The 22,131-nt window shown below is 40.3% G+C and overlaps 1 protein-coding gene across 3 annotated transcripts in view; it reads left to right on the forward strand.

Annotated features, from left to right (window-relative positions):
* The window catches only part of RCAN2 (regulator of calcineurin 2), a 263,810-nt gene that overhangs the window by 94,229 nt on the left and 147,450 nt on the right, over positions 1-22,131 (forward strand). The gene's annotated exons all lie outside the window — the stretch shown is intronic.

Raw genomic sequence — 22,131 nt, forward strand, 5'->3', positions numbered from 1 at the left:
ATGTGTGATGTCATCATAGAGAAATTTCTATTGTCATTTAAATATCTCTTCTTTCTCTAGCAAATAAACACAGACACATATATGTATACATATAAATATGTATATATAGAAAGCCATATATATAAGAATATTCCGGCAGTTCACAAGAAATGGAATTAAAAGACAAATTTATTTTGGTGCAAAAATGTTGAAATTCATGCATACCAGAGGTCTTCAAAAAGTTTGTGAAATATGATGAAAACTATGAATTTCAAAGATTTTGTATCAAAGTAAACTTTTCTTCCAATTACATTTTCTACTAAGTTTTTTTTTTAAGATTTTTTTTTTTTATTGGAAAGGCAGATATACAGAGAGGAGGAGAGACAGAGAGGAAGATCTTCTGTCCGATGATACACTCCCTATGTGACCACAACGGCCGGTGCACTGATCCGAAGCTGGGAACCAGGAACCTCTTCCGGGTCTCCCACATGGGTGCAGGGTCCCAAAGCTTTGGGCCATCCTGGACTGCTTTCCCAGGCCACAAGCAGGGAGCTCGATGGGAAGTGGAGCTGCTGGGATTAGAACTGACGCCCATATGGGATCCTAGCACTTTCAAGGCGAGGACTTTTAGCTGCTAGACAACGGTGCCAGGCCCTCTACTAAGCTTTTTAAGTACTCGGATGTACTTCAAAACATTTTAGCTGTTTTTATTTTGTTAATTCAGTTTGTGTCAAAATGCAGTTAGCATGTTACCTGTTCTGAACACTTAGATTATTTCCAGTTTTCTGCCATCAAAAACCATGCTGATGAATGTGCTTATTATTGATGTTTATAAATAGTGTATTTACCTGTAGGATATTGGATTAGTATTAATATTTTCATGTCAAAAAGAAAGCAGCATGTAAAAGCTGTTTGCACATGTTATTTTTGTAAATGAAACCTTTAAATAAGCATGTGTTGGTGATAACTTCAGAGCTGAGTGAGGATGAATGCTTAGGGGAACAATAAAACTACCTATTCATTGTTGGCTATTTTGGGGACAGACAGCATTGACTTTTAAAATAATTGGGCTTTAACGTTATGATGAATCTATTCCTTGGCATTTAAAAAGTCAAATTTTAATGTTGATACTATAGTTCTCTTTTAAAAATCAGTTATTTGTTTGAAGGACAGACTGACAGAGGAAGACAGAAACAGAAGGTGAGATCTTCTACTCACAAGTGTATTTCCCCCAAATACTTGAGCTAAACAGAAGCCAGGAGCTATTTACTCCATCCAGATCTCTCATATTGGTGGAAGGAATCCATGTGGTTGGAATGTAATCAGCTGCCTCTCACAGGAAGCCAGGCCAGAAGTGGATGTGGGGCTCAATCCCAGACATTTCAGTGCAGGATACAAGGCTGCCAAGTGGGGGGTAATCTGCTGTACCCCTTCTCAAAGTGTCTTAAAAAGCAGTTCTAGACTCATAAGCAATTGCAAGAACCAGTATAGAGATAGTCCATGTACCCTTCACTACCTTTCCCCAAAGGTTACACCTTCCTGAACATCATCAAAATTTACACTGAAATAATAGTACTGATTATATTTCAACTATTACTTAGATTTCCTCCATTTTATAAACACTGTGTGTCTGTGTGTGTTCCCATGAAATTTTCATCATAAAGGGAGTTCTATATAATCATAACTGAGAGAGAGAGAAAAAAACAGTTGCATCATTGTGTCCTGGAAACAACTGACCTATCTTGCTATGGGTCAGTTGTGGAGGATCACATAAGTGGAGTTGCATTGGAGCATTTGTTTGTAAACATAGTAACTCCGAATGTCTGTATTCTAGGTTACTGTTACTATTTGACCATCAAGATTGTGCTACTGGGGACAAGAGAAGATAGATACCTCTTTGAAATAATTAGCTATAAAGACCCTAGAAAATAGAAATAGATTCTGTTTAGTATTTTGAGCATTGTGGATAATATTCACAATATATTGCCACCTATAGGGGACAACTACTGAACAATAAAATTAGACACTGGCTGCAGATCACCAGTACAGAGATACCACTGGATGGGTGAATCTCAACTCTGTGGTAGAATCTCTCCTAATGCCAGGCAAATGGCAGATGCCAGACAGATTTCTTTATAGTGAATAGTGAATGAGTCTTCTCAATGCTCCTTGATGGTTCTCCCTGACCTAATTGGCAGTGTTTGTGGCTCTTCTGTTTGGAGTACTCACAGCTAAGGATAGTTCTTGACACTGTTCATTTTTTAAAATCACTTTCATGTTTTTATTTGAAGAGCAGAGAAGGAAGAGAGGGACAGAGAGAGAAGAGGGGAGGGAGGCAAAGAGGGTGAGAGAGAGAGAGAAATCTTCAGCGACTGATCAGCTTCCCAAATTCCCACAATTACCAGGCCTGGGCCAAGCCAAACCCAGGATCCATGCACCCCATCCTGGTTTTCCACGAGAGTGGAAGGAACCACAATGTTTGGGCCATCATCTGCTGCCTCCAAAATATACCAGCAAAAAGGCTGGATCAGAAACAGAGGAGTGGGAACTTGAATCAGGCAGTCCAATATGACATGTGAACTTCTCAAGTGGTAGCTTAAATACTAAGCCAAACGCTCCATGACCCTGAGCACCAGTCTACCAACCCCCAGGGGAGTAGCTCTCATGTTACATATTGTGTTGAAGAAACCTAATGTGTGCTTGGTTTCACTGCATCCACAGACCTAAAATTCAATCTTCTCTTGCCAATACATCTGATTCTAGAATTATGACCAAGATTCAGATAAGGAAAAAGATGAAGAAAATCATTCAAACAAGTAACAACATGAGTTGAATCTAACTGAAGGCTGAAAGAAATTAAATGAAACTTGATGAAAGGTGAAGAATTTCCTCTATCTAAATTATTTGATAGAACATTGAAATCAGGTTATAATTTTAAAAATTGATGGTGGCAAAACTTGAAGTGTGTTCCAGAAAAGTTATTCACTTGTAGGACTGTAGTGCTACGCTCTAGCTGGAAGGCATAGATATGATGTCCTCTACACAAAAGCACACAAAACTGAACTATTAAAAAGCTTATTCACCTAGAATTTGAGTAGAATCAGCCTTGAGATATGTAGTGCCTCTCTCTTCCATCTTGGAACTGCATCTCTCAGATAAACAATTGTGTTCCCATCCAGAATTGTTGACCAAGCAGGGTAGCCCTGCTGATAGTCAGTGTTTTTTTATCTGATTAGGAGAAATTACTTTGCAACCCTTAAGAGTTGTTAGAGCAGAGAGATGATGAAAGGAACCAATTCCATAGCCCTAACCCCTTTGTACCAAGAATAATCTTATTTCTTTGTTTTTATTTGTGCTTATTTGTTACATAGAAGTATTTGGAACAGTATGCTATATTAGGGTTTCTGGCAAATTAACTTGAAAGCTAAATTTAACATGTAAATAACAGAAGTTATGTTATTTGAAAGATGTGGGGTACAAGTATGTGACTACATTAGGAAATTAGCTTTGAATATTTGCGCTTTGAATATTTAAGAGATCGTCCTTACACAAGACATTCTACCTTTACTGAAACACTTCTATCACTTGCTTCTTGGAACTTAATATCATTTGGGTTTCTTCTTGATCTTTCCATGGCTCTTCTTTATCCAAACCTCCAGTTGAAGTGCTGGGGTGCAGCTTTAGATCTTGCTTTATCTCTGATTCCATCTCCTGACATCTTTAATCACCATAGCTGCACTGATGGCACATTAATACTTTTTTTTTTCATCTTTTTTGTATTTTATTGTTACTATTTTCCATGATACAGTTTTGTAGACATTGGGATTCCCCCATTCCTTCCCTCACTCCCCCCCCCCCGCACATACTATTCTCCCCCACATTGTTTTTTTTTAAATTATTTATTATTTAACTTCATTAATTACATTGTATTATGTGACACAGTTACATAGATACTTGGGTTCTCCCAACCCTCCCCAAACCCTCCCACCATGGTGGATTCCTCCACCTTGTTGCATAACCACAGCTCAAGTTCAGTTGAGATTCCCCCATTGCAAGCGTATACCAAACATAGAGTCCAGCATCTTATTGTCCAGTCAAGTTCAACGGCTTCTTAGGTATACCTTCTCTGGTCTGAAGACAGAGCTAACAGAGTATCATCCCAGTCAATTGAAAGCTCCAACATACCATCAGCAAAAATTTACATCATTATGGAATTAATTGACATAGTAATGAGTAACCAATATGTTAAAAGTAAATGCGAGTTCCCAGCCAACTTCTGTGACCACCTCACCTACACTTCAATTTTAGTTTATGCACAACATATAACATTCAAAACATAACATGTTATACATAACATATCATCTTAAATTAAGGCAAACATGTGGTATTTAACCTTTTGTGATTGGCTCATTTCCCTTAGCATTGTGGTTTCCAGTTTGGCCCATTTGGCCACAAAAAACTGCATTTTGTATTTTTTAATAGCTGAGTAGTATTCCATGGAGTAGATGAACCATAGCTTTCTTATCCAGTCTTCTGCTGATGGGTATTTCGGTTGCTTCCGTGTTTTTGCAATTACTGATTGTGCTGCTATGAGCATAGGGGTGCATGTTGGCTTCTCAAAAAACAAGTGTTCTGGATATATTCCTAGGAGTGCTATTGCTGGATCATACGGTATGTTGAATGAGTTGTTTGAATAGTCTCCATACTGATTTCCATAGAGGCTGTACCAGCCTGCAGCCCCACCAGCAGTGGAGTAGGGTTCCCTTTTCCCCGCAACCTCGCCAACAAGTGTTGTTGGTGCTTTTATTCATGTGGGCCAGTCTTACTGGCGTTAGGTGGTACCTCATTGATGTTTTAATTTGGATTTCCCTTATTGCCAGGGAACTTGAGCATTTTTTCATATGTTTATTTGCCATTTGGGTTTGTTCCTTTGTGAAGTGTTTGCCCATTTCCCGTGCCCATTTCTTGAGTGGCTTGTTTGTTTTGACATTTTGGTTGTTTTGTAGTTCTTTGTATATTCTGGAGATCAGCCCTCTATCACCTATGTCGTGTGCAAAGATCTCTCCCATTCTGTGGGTTGCCTTTTTACTTTGTTGATTGTTTCTCTAGCTGTACAGAAGCTTCTTAGTTTGATGAGGTCCCAATTGTTTATTTTGGTCTTGATTTCTACTGCATTTGGAGTCTTTTTTTAGGAAGTGAGGGCCTACCACTTAGTGTTCCAGTGTGTTTCCAACATTTTCTTTCAAAAGTTTGAAGGTTTCTGGATGTAGGTTTAGATCTGTTATCCATTTAGATCTGATCTTAGCGTATGGTGAGAGATGTGGATCTATTTTTTTGTTTCTGCAGGCTATTAACCAGTTGTCCCAACAGCATTTATTGAACAGACCTTCCCATTTGCCTGGGTTGTCATTTGTCTTTTTGTCAAAGATTACTTGGCTGTATCTGTGTGGGTTTCCTTCTGGCGTTTCTATTCTGCTCCATTGATCTTCCTCTCTATCTTTGTGCCAGTACCACGCTGTTTTGATAACCACTGCCCTATAGTATGTCCAGAGGTCCGGAACTGTGATTCCCCCTGCTAACTTCCTGTTCTTCAGGATGGTTCTAGCTATCCATGGTTTTTTGTGCTTCCAGATGAACCTTTGGATCATTGTTTCCAGTTCCATGAAGAATGTTTTGGGCAATTTGATTGGGATTGCGTTGAATGTATATATTGCTTTTGGCAGTATAGACATTTTAATGATATTGATTTTACCTATCCAGGAGCATGGGATGTTACTCCATCTTTTGAGGTCTTGTTCAATTTCTTTTTTAAGTAGTTTGTAGTTTTCTTCAAATAAGTCTCCTACATTTTTGGTTAGATTTATTCCGAGATATTTCATACTTTTCTCTGTTATTTTGAATGGTATCTTGCTGGTTAAGTCTTTTTCCATCTTGGGGCTGTTCGCATACACTATGGCTGTTGATTTTTGTTCATTAATTTTGTACCCTGCCACTCTACCAAACTCTCGTACAAATTCTAGCAGTCTCTGTATTGAGTCTCTTGGCTCTTCTACATAAAGAATCATATCATCTGCATATAGTGAGAGTTTGACTTCTTCGTTTCCCATTTGGATTCCTCTGATTTCTTTTTCTTGTCTTATGGCCTCAGCGAGTACCTCTAGGACTATGTTGAATAGTAGTGGAGAAAGTGGACATCCCTGTCTTGTTCCAGATCTCAGTGGGAAGGGTTCCAGCTTTTCTCCATTCAGTATGATGCTGGCGTTGGGTTTTTCATATATGGCTTTAATTATGTTGTGGATTTTTCCATCTATGCCTACCTTGGTTAGGGTTTTTAGTAGGAAGTGGTGTTGGATTTTGTAGAAAGCTTTTTCTGCATCTATTGATACTATCATGTGATTCTTGTTTTTCAGTTTTTGGATGTAGTGTATCACATTTATGGATTTGCGAATGTTGAACCATCCCTGCATTCCAGGGATGAATCCTACTTGATCTGGATGAACGATCTGTCTGATGTGTTTTTGAATTTTGTTGGCTAGGATTTTGTTGAGAATCTTAGCATCAATGTTCATCAAAGAGATAGGTCTGTAGTTTTCCTTCTCTGTTAGTTCTCTGTCTGGTTTTGGGATTAAGGTAATGTTGGCTTCATAGAATGAGTTTGGAAGGGTTGCCTCTTTTTCTATTGTTTTGAAGAGTTTGTAGAGGATTGGGGTCAGTTCTGTTCGGAATGTTTTGTAGAATTCTGTAGTGAAGCCATCTGGGCCTGGGCTTTTCTTTGTTGGGAGGTCTTTAATCACTGATTCAATCTCTACTTCAGTTATGGGTTTGTTCAGGTCGTTTGTTGCCTCTGGGCTAAGTTTTGGCAGGTGGTAGAAGTCTAAGAACTTTTCCATTTCTTGGTGATCTTCTGACTTGTTGGAGTACAGTGCTTTGTAGTAATTTCTAATTATGGCCTTAATAGATGCGGTGTGTGTTGTTATGTTGCCTTTTTCATCTCTGATGCTGTTAATTCTTGCCTTCTCTTGTTTTTTCTTTGTCAATTGGGCCAGTGGAGTGTCTATCTTGTTTATCTTCTCAAAAAACCAGCTTTTTGATTCATTGATTTTGTGTATGGTTTTTTTTATTTCTATCTGGTTGATTTCCTCCCTTGTTTTGATGATTTCTTGTTTCCTATTGTGTGTGGGGCACTTCTGCTGTTGTTTTTTCAATTCCTGGAGGTGTGTGTTTAGTTCTTGTATTTGGCGCCTCTCTTGGGCCTTGACATGAGCTCCAATTGCGATGAGTTTACCCCGTAGCACTGCTTTGGCAGTGTCCCACAAATTTTGGAATGTTGTGTCAGAGTTTTCATTGGTTTCCATAAATTTTTTGATCTCATCTTTAATTTCTTCTCTGATCCATTGTTCGTTTAGTAGCATATTGTTCAGCCTCCAAGAGTTTCTATATTTCCTGGGGCATTTTGAATTGCTGATTTCCAGCTTCATTCCATGGTGGTCTGAGAGGGTACATGATATGATTCCTATCTTTTTGAAGTTATTTAGGTTTGCTTTGTGTCCTATCATGTGGTCGATCCTGGAGGAGGTGCCATGCACTGCTGAAAAAAATGTATAATCTGTGGCCTTAGGGTAAAAAGTTCTATAAATGTCAACCAAGTCCAGTTGTTCTATTGTTTGTATGAGCTCTGTTGTTTCTTTGTTGAGTTTTTGTTTTGTTGATCTGTCTATTGTTGTTAGTGGGGTGTTAAGATCACCCACTATTATTGTGTGCATATCTATGTCTCCCTTTAAGTCCGTGAGTAATTGCTTCACGTAGCTAGGTGCGTTTGAATTTGGTGCATATATGTTCACAATGGTAATTACATCCTGATGGATCAGTCCCTTCACCAATATATAATGTCCTTCCCTGTCCTTTTTGATGTGTGTCAGATTGAAGTCCACATCATCGGAAATTAAGACAGCTACCCCAGCCTTTTTTTCTCGTCCATTGGCATGAAATATCTGTTTCCAACCTTTCACTTTCAGCTTCTTCGAATCTCTTCTGGTTAGATGTGTCTCTTGTAGGCAACAGATAGTTGGGTGCTGTTTGATAATCCATCTGTTAATCTATGCCTTTTGACTGGTGAGTTCAGGCCATTTGTGTTAACAGTTAAAATTGAGAGGTTGTGATTTTGCCCTGCCATACTTGTTTTTGTGGGTGTTGATATCTGTGTAATTGCCCTTCCTTGTGTGGACTTAAGTGGGGAGATCTTCCTGTTTGCCATCTTTGCTTATGATTCACCTCCTTTTTTTCTGGATTTAGTGCATTTCTAAGGAGATTTTGTAGAGCTGGTTTTGTGCTGGCATATTCTTCTAATTTCTCTTTGCTGTGAAAGTATTTGATTTCGTTCTCAAATACGAATGAGATCTTTGCTGGGTACAATATTCTTGGCTGACAGTTGTTCTGATTCAGGATTTGGAAGATCTTTGTCCATTCTCTTCTTGCTTGTAAAGTCTCTTCAGAGAAGTCAGCAGTGATCCTGATTGGTTTTCCCCGGTATGTGATCTTTTCTCTGCTTCGTACTTGTCTCAGGATTCTTTCTTTGTCTTCGTTGGAGTGGAACTTGAGCACCATATGTCTGGGTGAAGATCGCTTTGGGTCATATCTGCTGGGAGTCCTCTGACCGTCCTGGATTTGAGCTGGATTCATGTTCCAAGTGTTTTGAAAGTTTTCCTGTATAATTTCGTCGAGCACCATTTGCATTCCTGATTCTTTTTCCGCTCCTTCAGGAAGGCCAATAATCCTAATATTTGATTTTCTGAGGTTCTCTTTCATTTCTTGTATGGTCTTATTGGCTTTGTTCAGACTTGTCTCCAGCTGTTTAATGAACTGGGTGTGTTCGTTTTGTGTGTCTTCCGTTTCAGAGATCCTCTCTTCTGCTGTATTTGTTCTGTTGGTTAGGCTCTCAATTTTGTGCTCTAAGTCAAGGATTTTACTTTTCATTTGTTGTATTTCTGAGGCTATGTGGTTCTTCAATTCCTTGAAGTCCTCCCAATTCTTCTCATTGTCTCTGACATATTTTAACATTATTTTTTTGAATTCCTTGTCTGGTAGATCTTCTATGTCTTCATCTTGCATCTCCGAAATAGACATTGGCTTTTGATCCTTTATTGGTAGGGTGTTGGCACTCTCATCTGGATCATTACCTTTTCTGGTATTTCTTCCCATTGTGTTAGTGTTTCTTTTTTGAGAGACCTAGGCACCAGTGTGCTGAGGGGTCTCCAAGCACTATCCCGTAGAGATCGGAGTCTGCAGGTGTGGAGTAGCAGGGTGTGGGGATTTTCAAGGCACTTTTGGTGCGTCTCCAGAACACTGGACCTCAGGGCGCCACTTCCAGGGCCCAGCGGATTCAAAGCGCGCTTTCAGCTCGTCCGCTACAGGTATGCTACCACAGGGCGTGGGGGAGTGAAGGCACTCTCTGTGCGTGCCCCCTGTGTGCGCGATCACAGGGCTCAGAGGGTTCTAGGTGCTTTCTCGGTGTGTCCCCAGTGCCAGGGACTGCAGTGCGTGGAGGTTCCAGGTGCTCTCTGGGAACGCCTCCTGCACGCGGGTCCACAGTGCTCTCCTGGTTCGTCTCCCAAGCACGGGACTATAGGGCGTGGGGTGTTCCAGGTGCTCTCTGGAAGCGCCTCCTGCACAGGCCCACCCACCCCAGCGCTTGCAGGGGACCGACTGCCCCAGCGCTAGCACGGGACTGCCCAGCCCAGAGGCGTGCTTGGGTTCCTGTGGGATAGCACCGCCCAGCTGAGTGCCAGACCGCAAAGGCACGGGGGAATATTCAGTGTGCCTTTTGCCTTTCTCCCAGAGACAGCTTTGGCAGTTTCAAGGCACTCTCCCGGTGTCTTTAGATGCTGGAGTCTCGGGGGGGTAGGGGCGGGGAGACGAGCACCAATTGTGTTCAGGCTCTGTGCATGCCCCTGGGGAGCCAACTCCCGAAGCCTCCAACCCACCACTGTCCCCACCCAACTCACTCAAACCTCAGGTTTTTGCAGTTTGCCTCTTCCTCTGGTGGGAACCCTCGCCGTGGATGCGTCTCCCGGCTACTGCGTCCGTTGCTGGTCCCGGCGGGTGTAGGCGGGTGGAACCTGGAGGCTGCGGCAGTCCCGGCGGGGCTTGGCAACCAGGGTGGGCGGATGCCGGCGGGTCCCGGTGACTCAGGGTCCTGGTGTCCGCAGCGGGCGGAGGTCCTGGCGGGTCCTGGTGACCAGGGTGAGCAGATGCCAGCAGGTCCCGATCACCGCCGGTCCTCACGGCCACAGCGTCTGCGGGTCGGTCGGCGGCTTTCAGCGTCTGCGGGTCGATCGGCGGCTTTCAGCGTCTGCATTCAAAGGTGACTCAGCAGGTCAGGAGCGGAAAGTTGTCTTCCCTGCCCTTCGTTTTGTTTTTCCCTGGTTGCTCTTCCGAGTTGTGTGGATTTTTTTGGTTCCACGCTGTCCAGGGAACTTCACGTTCTTCTCCCTGTAGTTCTATGCTGCTCCACTTACGCTTTTGTCGCGTTCTAGCCCTCTCTGTCTGTCAGCTCTCTCACAGTCTTCCTCCTATGTCGGCCATCTTGTGAGTCTCCTCTGGCACATTAATACTTAATGCTTATCTCTGACCTGGATCCAGATAGCTTGGGTCTTAATATACTGCCTACTTGCTGTCAGTGCATCTCAAACTTTACATGTCAAAAGGAAAATTCATTATTGATCCCCACAGACATCAGTCACTAGCTTCGCCATTTATTTCTGTATCAACTGTCCAACCTCACTCTTCCTTGTAGTTGTTGAGGGTACAAATCTTTAAATCATTTCATCGAATCTTATAACAGTATTCATTCAGGTCATTAATTCATTGATTTGGGTTCTCTTTCAAAATAAAAAATCTACTGTTTCTTACCACCTTCACTGAAAAGCTAATGTTATTGATCACCTTGGATTACTGCAAAAATCTATAAATTGGTCTTTGTTTCCCTGATCCTATCACAAGAATGAGAGGCGTTCTGTTAGAAGATAAGGCAGAGCCTGTCTTTGCTTTGCTCAGAACCTTTCTCTGTCTTTCCCATGAGAGCTAACCTCTATATAGAATGTTTAAAAGACAAAGAAAAGCAGAAGACATGAACAAAAGTTACAGAAATCTGGAAATTGTAGAAGAACTTGTGCTAATATTTGAAGAAGCTGAGCATTTGCTTAGGCATAACTCACGTCTATAATAAGAAACTGCCAGCAAGAGCCAGGGTGCCCTAATGTCCTATCAGTTGGACCAGTTCTTCATTCTACTGTGTTCAGCAATTAGCATTCTATGCTTCTATTCTTGTAGCATGCCCAGCCACATTTTAAACTAGTAAGTCATCAACGTGGAATTGGCATAAGCAGTAATGAAAAGTAATTCAGGACTTATTGAATACATCTTAGTTTATACAAATGCCAAATCATAGGAGCTCTGTTGACGTCTCTCAGTTAAGACCTTCGTGTACAGATCTTATTACAGCAGCATTTTGTCAAGATTACTGCTGCTGGAGAATACAGTTTTTGAATTATAGGATGCTCAGCACCTGTCAAGCATTAAATCTGAACATTGTTAATGACATTGCAAGATCACTTCCTGACCAAACAATAAGAGGAGAATTGGCTGCCAATAGAACAATGCATTCTTTTGGATACACACTTCTTGGTGTTGTCACAAAGGATGAGCTGTGGAGAAATGGCTGGCAGCTCAGATTTCAAACACCAGCTATTTATTATATCACTTGTAGTTTTAGTCTTTAAGTCAAAGGCCTAAAGTCATAAGTTTCCATAACATTTGGATATGATCTACTGCCTTGTAAAAAATGGAGTAGCACTTTGTTGCTATAAATGTCAGAGGCTGTTTAAAATTTTGCTTAAGAATATTGATTGTGTTGACAGTAGAAGGCAGGGGTTGGGAGGAGGGAAGGGAGGCATTGCACTGATAGACTGAGAAGCGAGAATGAAGATGAAAAAGAAAATTGGAGTCTCCAAATTTTAAGAGAGGTGACTGGTCATTGTACAGACATGTAGATAAGTGCTGGATGAAGTAGGAGTCTAAGAAAAGTAATTTTGCAGAAGAGGAAATAAAACCATCCTTTAATCAATTAGGTCTGATACTTGTCTGCTCCCTGAGCTATATGGGGTAAGAAACAAGTATTACATGCTAAATAAGATCATGTATTCATTTCTGGGAAATGAAAATCCTTTAACATAGCATGTCCTGGCATCATTAGTCATAAGAAATGTCTATAAACCTACCATTTCCTCTATGTGGAAGATCAAAGATTTGCTTTAGCTATGTCTCTTATGGAAAAACTACTGCATACCACTCACCACACTGAATACTTCATTTATATTGTCTCAGTAAATTCTTTACAACACCATGATCCATGTGTATTTGTCTATTTTACGTTTACTTGATGGTAGGTAACGGATCTCTAGGAATAGGACTCTTGTCTGTATTACAACCTGGCCCAGTACCAGGAAGGGAAATCACATGTGCAGGAGATGTCATGCCTGTGGCGTGACTTCACTTTATAAGAACCCATTCTCTCAGGAACCCACTGGGGTCTCTGGGAACTACTTCAAGCTCTTCCAAGGGCAGAATCTCTATGACATAACCTAACCACCTTCCACTAGACCCTGGTACTTAAACCATTGTCCAGTCCATCTCCACTGTATCGAATATCCAGCATCTAACACTTGAATGTTTCAAGAGCAACTATATTCAAGCCACAGTAATTAGTAACATTGTTAGCCAGTTAAAATAGGAGCAAAAACTGAAGTTCAGAAATATAAATAACATGACCATCTAGTGTGAGCCTTGCCTTTGAGTGTATTGACACCAACTCTGGAATCATACACTTAAGCAATATACTAAATTTTAATATTACACAAACCTTATAAAAACATTGGGAAGAACTTAAAGGTCATCTGGTTATATTAAAATTCCTGTCTTTGTCCTATTTGAAGCCCAGTATGACATTTTTGATGGTCTGTTGCAAAATTGCAGGAGCAAGGCCAATGTTATGAAACTTTTTTAGAAATTCGATTTACTTAACCCAAAGAACGTTTAATTGTGATTTTACATCTTTCTTTCCTTTAAAGTGACCTTTTAAAATAGCATTATAGTACTTACTGAGTTCTCTGGAACTAAGAATCATAAGTATTTTCTATCCCTACATTTGCATTTACCATTTTTGCACTGGTGTTGCTGTATGAAATCTATAACTCTTTGAACCATTGGTCTAGTTTTGTTCCCTATTCAGCAGTTCTCTACAGCAATCCTAAAAGAGAGCCAAGCAGATTTTTATTTTAGCATTCTCAGTAACAGAGTTCGCTACATTTTGACAGGACCCAGGTGCTATTGGAAGAAAATACTACTTTTAATTGTATTATAATTTCTCTTTATCTCACTTATGGAATAACAAAGAACAAGGATAACACATTGATTTTAAAGTTTGAGAGTAAACATCATATGCAGTTTTATCATTACACTATTCACTTACATAGTGAATCTTGGTGCATACTTTTAATAATGTATTTGAGAGGAACAGACATGCACAGAAACAGGAAAGGAGACAGGGAGGAAGTAGGGAGGGAGAGAAAGTGTGAGACAGAGAATGAATGAATGAATGAATGAATGTTTTGCTTTTGCTTTTGCTTCTTTGCTTTCCAAATGTTGATAACAGCTCAGGCTGGACATAGCAGAAACCAGGCTCCGGGTACTTCATCCAAATCTCCCACATGGGTAGCAGAAACCCCACTACGTGAGTCATCGTTACCACCTTCCGAGCTCTTTCTTAGCAGGAAGTTGGGATCAGAAGCTGGAGTTAGGACTCAAACCCAGACCCTCTGATACGGCATGGTAAATGCACACTCATGCATTTACTTCTTATTGACCACTTACTCCATCTGCCAGTGTCCCCTGGCTCCATCCTCTTAGTTCTGCAGTTTGGGCAAGCTACACAAATTGCCTGGCACCTCAGCTGGCCTCATCTGTGAGGTGGGAATAAAGACAGTACCTACAGGTCATACAGGTGAGAGTTGATGGGGATAGAGAAAGGAAAGTACCCAATTAAAGAGCCCATCCTCCAGCATGTGCCAGCTTCATCAGAGCAGTGACCCTATCTTAGGACCTGGAATGGTTTCTGGCACAGAAAGGTAGCAAGTCAGTATTTGAAAAATAAGTAGATGAGGGCTTTGTAAATAACGAACATTCTAGTAATACTTGCCCTGCTGATAAAGCTAATTTATCTTTTATGTGACAGCATTTCAGATTTATAAATATTGTAAGTTGGCATTTGTGTTTCCATTAGATTTTTTTCTACTCAGTTATCAGTGGCTGAACTCTCTTCCCAGATGATGGATTTTTCAAACTCTTGCTTATTTCCTCATCTGCATCCAGACTTAGACCTAATGACAGAACATTGAAAAGCTTGGCTGTTGCTGAGCCCAAGGAGTCTGCTTGCACTCTGAATCTGACATGGCTTACATCTAAAGTTTTTAAATTACATCACAAGGTTACATATTAAGCTTGTAATTGATGGCATCTCATCTCTGTTGGATTTATTTTTGTCAGGTGAAATCACCACCAATTGGTAAAAGTTTACATTAATTCTTGGGGTCTGCACTGGTGAGAAAGTAGGACTTGAAATTAAGTACTCTGATGCGTAGTTTTCATTACTTAAGGTGGTGAGTAACTGGAAAGTAAATACTTCATTTGATTGGGAGCTCTAATTGTGTGTGAAGTACTGAGCCAAGTAATGTTCTATATACACAATAGGAAATTGTGCCTTATACCCCCAATAACCCTATGAGAAAAGCACCATTAGTACTTCCATTTTACAAATGTACAGACAATAGCATAGACAAGTTAAATGTATTTTCTAAAATGCAAATGACTACTGGAAGACAAATGGTAACTCCCCGAGAGTAGGATAGCCAATGTCATCCTTTACTAACTCACTATGTTGCCTTCCACATAGACATTTAAAAATTGGAAATTGTAATGGGAAAAGATGTGTTAGGAGCTTTTTTTTTTTATCAGTTCCTAGACAACTCCTTGTGTTTGAGTGTAACAGTACTTTAAAGAGCTTTTGATCTGTGAACGTAATGGTACCACAGGCCTGGGTAAATTTTATTCAATACTTCTAGAAGACTGTGCACTTTCTGGGGGCACATGCTTCTTACCAGATATGACTTTGCTAAATAGGATTTAAAGTGACAAAATATAGGCTTATATACAACAGCTCTATACTGTTACCTGTTATCCCAAGTGAGCAAGCAGGAACAGGATGCAGCAGCCACGGCTAAAATTGAAGCATTGGACTGTGGCCAAGGCAAAAGAGAATTTCTTTATCAACTGAAAATTCAGTATAGTATGGGGGTCTCAGAATTTAATGTGTCACACATTCCTAGGTGATGTTGTTTTGGTTAGTTTGAAGACCACATGACGAGAGCCACTAGTCTACAGTGTTACATCTTCAACCATTTGCTAGGTGATCAGCCTTCACTTGAACTGCTAAAAGCCAAGATGCTCTGTGAACTGGGCTGTTGCTGAAGGTTGGTGTAAACTCATTTGGCCACCTCGCCTGACCTGAGCTGCAATTAGACTATTTCTGTCATTATTCCTCAGTGTGGCTATCCATATACTCTGATACATTGTGCTATGGATATGTTGCGATGTTCCATTTCAGGGGTGCAAATTCAATCTGCAACAGAGCTAGCTTTGAAGATTTCACATAAAGGACTGCACCTTTATGCTAGCCTGGCAAAGGAATTATGTTCTTTAGATGCTGCCTAAATGCTAGTCTTATATATCACGAAACTGTTTACATTTAAGCTTGTGGAATGCCTTCTGAGATATTTTTATGAATATTTTTTCAAGAAATGTTTGCCTGTCCTTCAACTGCTAAAGCATTACTCTGTGCTGAGCAAGAAAATGTGTTAAGCAGTCTTTCTGCAGTTACGTGGTCAAATACTAAGGACACTGTGATCCAAAATGAGTGTCTTCTAAAGTGTGATCATATGCAACAGGGCCACCGTCAGTAGTTACATTCGTACTTTTTTTTTTAAGATTTATTTGTCTTTATTTGAAAGGAAGATTTACACACACAGAGAGAGAAGAGAAATATCTTCCATCTGTTGGCTCATTCCCCAAAAAGCCATAATAGCTGGAGCTGAGACCATCCAAAGCTGGAAGCCAGGAGCTTCCCAGGCTCCTATGTGGGTGCAGGGGACCAAGCACTTGATCCATCCTCTGCTGCTTTCCTAGGCCGTAAGCAGGAAACTGGATCTGACATGGAGCAGCCAGACATGAACTGATGCCCACATGGAATGCAGATCCACAACAGATGATTATCCTACTAAGCCATCACTCAAGCCCCACACTCATGCTCTTTATCATATACCCTACAGAGCCTTGATTGTCTGGGGATACAATGTCATTAAGTCTGCAGATTAGAATAATGATGTAGGAAGAGGAAAGCTTAGTTTTTGTTATTTAATAGTGGGTTAGGCTTAAATCATGAGACAGTTGTTCAAATCCCCCAAACATCATTTCATTTCAACAAGAATGCTTCTTATAGAGCTATAACAAAACCATAAGCAACTGCATCAGGAAACACCAACACATGTTGCAACTGCGTCACACGAAATTTTCTGGATGAAAATGAGTCCTAGAGATGAAAACATTTTCGTTTCCCCGTTCATTTATCTGGAGTATAAAGTTTTGTGTTTTGTTCCAGAACAGTTGAGATTCACTGCCACTGGGCTGGGGTAGCTGTGTCCCCAAGTAATGCTTTCCAAAACCCCCTCTTTCCTCCAAGATGCTTGAGAACCCCAGAGCACTTAGTGACTTGAATCTTAGCAGCAAAGATGCTGCTTTGTTTTTACCTTGCAGGGCCTGACAAGTTTTGTGTATTCAGAGTCATCCATCCTACCCTTTCTCTTGTTAGACACATTTCTTCCAGCTTACAGTTCTTGTTCACCTGCTTTCAATCTCTCAAAGATTGACTTCAGCTAAATTAGTTGCATGCATCAGATCAAACATGAGGCTTCTTGTGTCTCTGCTTGGTAACTCTAGGAGAACTGTGTTACCTTACAGGCTATGAATGTGTTCAAATGATTTGAGTCAATGTGTATGTTAGGATCAGATCCCACTGACTACACCAAAAGTGTAGTCTGTTCAATTATAATAGTAGTAGTAATGACAGTGTAGTTTATCAGTACCACAAGCCAATGAAATTGTCAAATATGCCCTTCAGATATTTACAATGTTATTTTTTAAAAAGTTCTATTCTGGGCTTCATGTCTTCATGGAGGAGCTGGAAGCTTGCAAATTCTATACAGCATTTGGTCTTCAGGGATGCTGCAATATTGATCTGTAGCCTGCATAACCCAGACAGAGTCAAAGACCCTGTGATTAATTCCCGAGGCAGTTCTCTTGGGTGTCTCACATTTTGTCAATAGACATTCAAAGAACATAGGACTCATGGGATTGTTATCAGTTCTATACATACCAAGAAGTGTGGTAAAGCCACTGATACACAGACCCTGCACTTTAACCCGAATGGAGTCACTACACCAGAAGACCAACCAACATTCAGGTTCATGCTGTAGAGCAATGATACTCAGATCATCAGCATCTCTTGAACGGCTTAGGTTTTGGGTCTAGTATTGATTGGTTCTGCTGAGCATCCTTCAGCTCAAGTTGTCATTGCTGAGTAATATTTGTTAAACTTTCATCACACACTACTGCCTCTCTCCTGTGTACTCACTCACAAGAAATTATTTTTAAATGACAAGCTTTAACTATTAAAAAATGACCATCCCCTGGGCATCTTTGAGATAAATCTCAGCTCTACTGACCTGGCTCATGATTAGAAAATGAATGGCTCTTTGCTTGACTGCAAGAAATTAGCTGTTCTATCAGTAGATTTAATGCCTACTATGTGTAGATGCTGTGACTGGTGACTGTGAGGATGCAGATCATTAGAGGAACACCTGATATTTTATGCATGTTTGTGCGTTGCAGGTGTGGTGATCTTCTAATCATATGCATTTACTTAGTCTGTCATTATTTCTGTTGTGTAAATGAGAAAGATGAGGCATTGAGTGCATAGCCTGCTGGTACAATTAATAAGGAAGTCTTCACTTGGTTATTTTTGACTTCACATTTTGTGCTCTGGACAAAAGTTTCTTCCCTCCTTAACCTCTCAGGCTGCTCAGGATTTGGCTTTCCTCTATCTCAGCCATAAAGGGCTGATACAATTTTAGAATATATGGATGAAAATGCTTTGTAGCAAGTAAGCATTAAGATCCTCATTTATGCCAACTAAATTATATTGCTAGCACATATTGGGAGTGACCTCAAGAGGCAGTCGGCTTGGTTGGTTAGCATCTACTGGAAAAAGACAGCCTTTCCTTTGGCTTGGATGGTTTTATTGGTTAGTGAGAAGTGACTCTGTACACCTCGTCCCTTGTTTTTTTACTTGGGATCACACTTCACAGCTGACTCACGCTGTAGTTCCCTTGGGAATTCTGTGACTTGGATTCAGGTGTCAAAAAAAGCATTATGGAAGTTTCCATGCTGTGCTAGGATGGGACACTGCCCACATCCCCAGCAGACACTTTCCAAATCAAGTCATCTCTCCTGGGATGTTTGGAGGAGGTCTTTGGAATCTTAATTAAAATCTTGAACCTGAGCTTCAGAGGCACGGAGGATACCCTGGAGCTTCCCAGCCACTGTACAAGTTCCCCCTGAGAATCCTCCTGGGGAAGGGTGTGCTTTGGCCCCTCTGTTTTCAGAACACATCACTTCCCCTTCTTCTAGTTTAGGATGCCTGTCCTTGCCTTGTATCTAGTCTCAGTGTTTGCTCTGTCACCCATGAGCCTCTAACCTTGAACAAGATGTGTTAAGAAAGATGAGCTGGAGGACACTGGGCGCCTACCCTACTCTGGGCCTATTCCAGGTTCTTTCCATTTCACTGGAGAATTCCAGAAGGCAGCATCTGAGTGCCATTTCTACTCATGAAATGAGTTACCTTTGACATTTTCTAGATGGCTTTCAGATATAGCATGAAGAAATCACCTTCTCCCCCCGCAGAATAAGCTGTCATGAAAGATAATATCCAGTCTGTTATCCAATGCCCTTCATACAATTTTGCTTGCTTTTTAATTTTTATTCAAATATGTATTGTTTTCCACAATACAATGTTGTGGGTATAGGGCTTCTTCCTTCACTGTCCCCTTCCTCCTCAGTTTCCCCTCCTGTCATTCCCCTCCCTAAATTATCACAGTGATATAGTCCCCGTAACAATTACAAGTTTAACTCTGCTCTTTAAATGTGTCATGTTATGGTAGCCATAGGCAAAGGTATAAAATCTAGTACCATACTGTAAAGGAATATTTACATATATGGTCTAAGAACTAAGGATGGTTTTGAAATTTTTAATGACTGAAAATCAATTTGAGAAGGTGGAATTGTTTCTTGGTTCTGATTGGTGCATTTGTTCCAGAACAGATATTGCCTACTAAAATCTGCAGACCCTCAATTCCTTATATGATATTTTTTAAATTAACCTCTGTACATCTACCCAAATACAATCGATCATCTCTAGATTGCCTGTGATAGCTAATAAAAGTATGAATGCTATGTAAGAAATTGTTATACTGTGTTGTTTAAGGAATAAGGACAAGAAAAAAATGTGTATCTAATATTTGCTAGTGATTTGGTGCTAGGTTAGTTAAATCCGAGGATCCAAAAAACAAAACAAAACAAAAAAAGCCTGTGGGATGCCACTGGAGGATGGCAAACAAGAGAAAGTGATCATGGGAAATAAGATGATCATATCTGATTTGGGGAAGAAAATTCTGGAGGCTGAGAGGGAGTCCTTGAAAGAAGAGATGTAGCAGAAGTGATAACTGAAGGAGGAGTATGTCCTGAGTAGCTATGTGGGGATTTTCATGGAATCCTATGGATTGAACTTTATAATGCAAGTGACACCTTTCCTTTGCCTGCAAAGGAATTTGTATCTTTTTTTTTTTTTTACTGGAACCATCTAAAAAGTATACATTGTATTTCTAGAGTTTCAAAAATGTGTGTTGACCAATAGGGATTTATAAGAAAAAATACCAAATTTGGTAGACCCAAAACAACAGCTTGATGAAGTTATGTTTAAGGTAGAAACATGAAAATGGAGAGACTGCTTCATCCTTTCAAGCATCAAGTGTCTCAGTCAAATAGTCCTACCTTAGTTAAGTCCTACTTTATCACCATTCTCCCTAATTAATTATGAAAATGTAAGGAAAAATGAGGGATGAGGGACTAAGTAGTACTGTACCTTCCCCTGTTTAAGGACTGGTGAATTTTGTGTGAAAAATATGCATCAACCTCATCCACGGGCTATTCTTGAATCTCCCTATTCCTTAGTGTTAGTTTACCTGCCTGCAATTGAACTGCATATCCAACAAGAAAAAATAATTTCTTAGAAGCCCAGAGAAAAGTGTCTTCATGAAATAACAATAAATTGTCCAGTGACCTCAAAGGAGCTTACTGCTAGAATGCATTTGTGACTCTGATGATGTGCAGAGAGAACGCTGGTCCAACAACAAACACCTATCCCAGGTCCCCCAGTCCTCACAAATGGGACTTGAGATAAAGAGTTCCCTGATTCTGAGATTGGTTTTCCTTTGACTTTATGACCTTTAATGCCTTTTCCAGATGGGAAGTAAAAAAATTTTAATTTCTTGTGAACCCAAAATATTTGCCTTGCTCAGAACACTTTCCCTTGGATGAATGTTCCTTTATTTTACAAATAAACTATCTGGTCTTCTGATAGTTAAAAGATCCAGTTGGACTTTAACAGAATAGGTGGACTTTACCTATGAGCAATCCTTCTATTAACAGCTGTTTGTTGACTAACAAATAGCCAGGGAAAGTCTGGGGCAGGTTTAGTCTGAAACTGAACAGGATGCTGCTTGTCGGGGTGACCAGATCACATCCTTTACTCTGTGTTACAGATGCCAGTATGTGAGAGCAATTGACAAGATCCTCTTCTGGACAGTCATAGAGTTCTGAGCAATCAGCAAATTATGTAACACATGGAGTCTAGACCTTGACTAAGAAAAGGAAGCCTTTACAGTTCCTGATTTTGCAGGAGAGAAAGGTAAAGAATGCCTAGGTTGGTTTTGAATTACATCCACAGTGCTTGGTTTGAGGGCTGTAACAGCATATGTTTAGGAGCACACACTCCCAAGTAATTTGCTTGGCTCTGCAGGTCATCCTGGACAACCTCCAATCATCAGTTCCCTTGTCTATTACCTGGGATACTAACATTCATAGAAGTGTTATAGCATTTAAATTAAGTAATAGAATGCATTTCTGTGTCTAGCTCAGAGCGTGGTACAAAAGAAATAATAAGCAGTAGGTACAACAGCTGTTGTGTTGACCACCTGATTCTTCCCCCCATCTGTTTTGTGTCTCAGCTGACTGCTAGGAAATATAATTATTGCAATCATACACTAGTCCTCGCATTATCTTTTCCATGAGTAGTAAGAAACACCTTTGAGCATCCTGCCTGGAAGATTATTCTGTCTTTAGCTATACTGCATATAGTTCCTACAAGTTAATTTTGAAGTTGAGTTGAAGTGATTCTGGACCTTGTACATTCTGGCTCAATACCCTTGATTTCTATTCAACACATGTTTATTCCACATCTGTACTCTGTTCCTTTTTTATGAGATTCAAATGATCCTAAAACTAGACTTCAATGATAAATGAAAATGTGATTCATACAGGAACTGCAGTTATAAAAGAAGGAATAACTTTGCATGTGATAACTGCATTTGTCTTTGTTGGTTGTTCAGCAGTCATCCTGTTTTTCTTAAGAGAACTCGATTTCTGTCAGGCGTATCTACTCTTCCTATGCTGGGTCCACATGCCTCCAGGAAACTGAGTCCATCTTGACTTCCACTCAATTCTAAATTTAAGAATAACCCCTGAACAACAATAGCTAGACTATTGGCATTCAGGCTTCAAATTATACAAACAGAACCATCTGTGTATGGTACTCAAAGCTTATGGCTTGAGTTAAGTTTTCTGTTATTTGAAACTAAAAGTATCCTGGTACCC

This window comes from Ochotona princeps, chromosome 1, assembly GCF_030435755.1.
Source record: "Ochotona princeps isolate mOchPri1 chromosome 1, mOchPri1.hap1, whole genome shotgun sequence".
Taxonomy (NCBI): Eukaryota; Metazoa; Chordata; class Mammalia; order Lagomorpha; family Ochotonidae; genus Ochotona; species Ochotona princeps.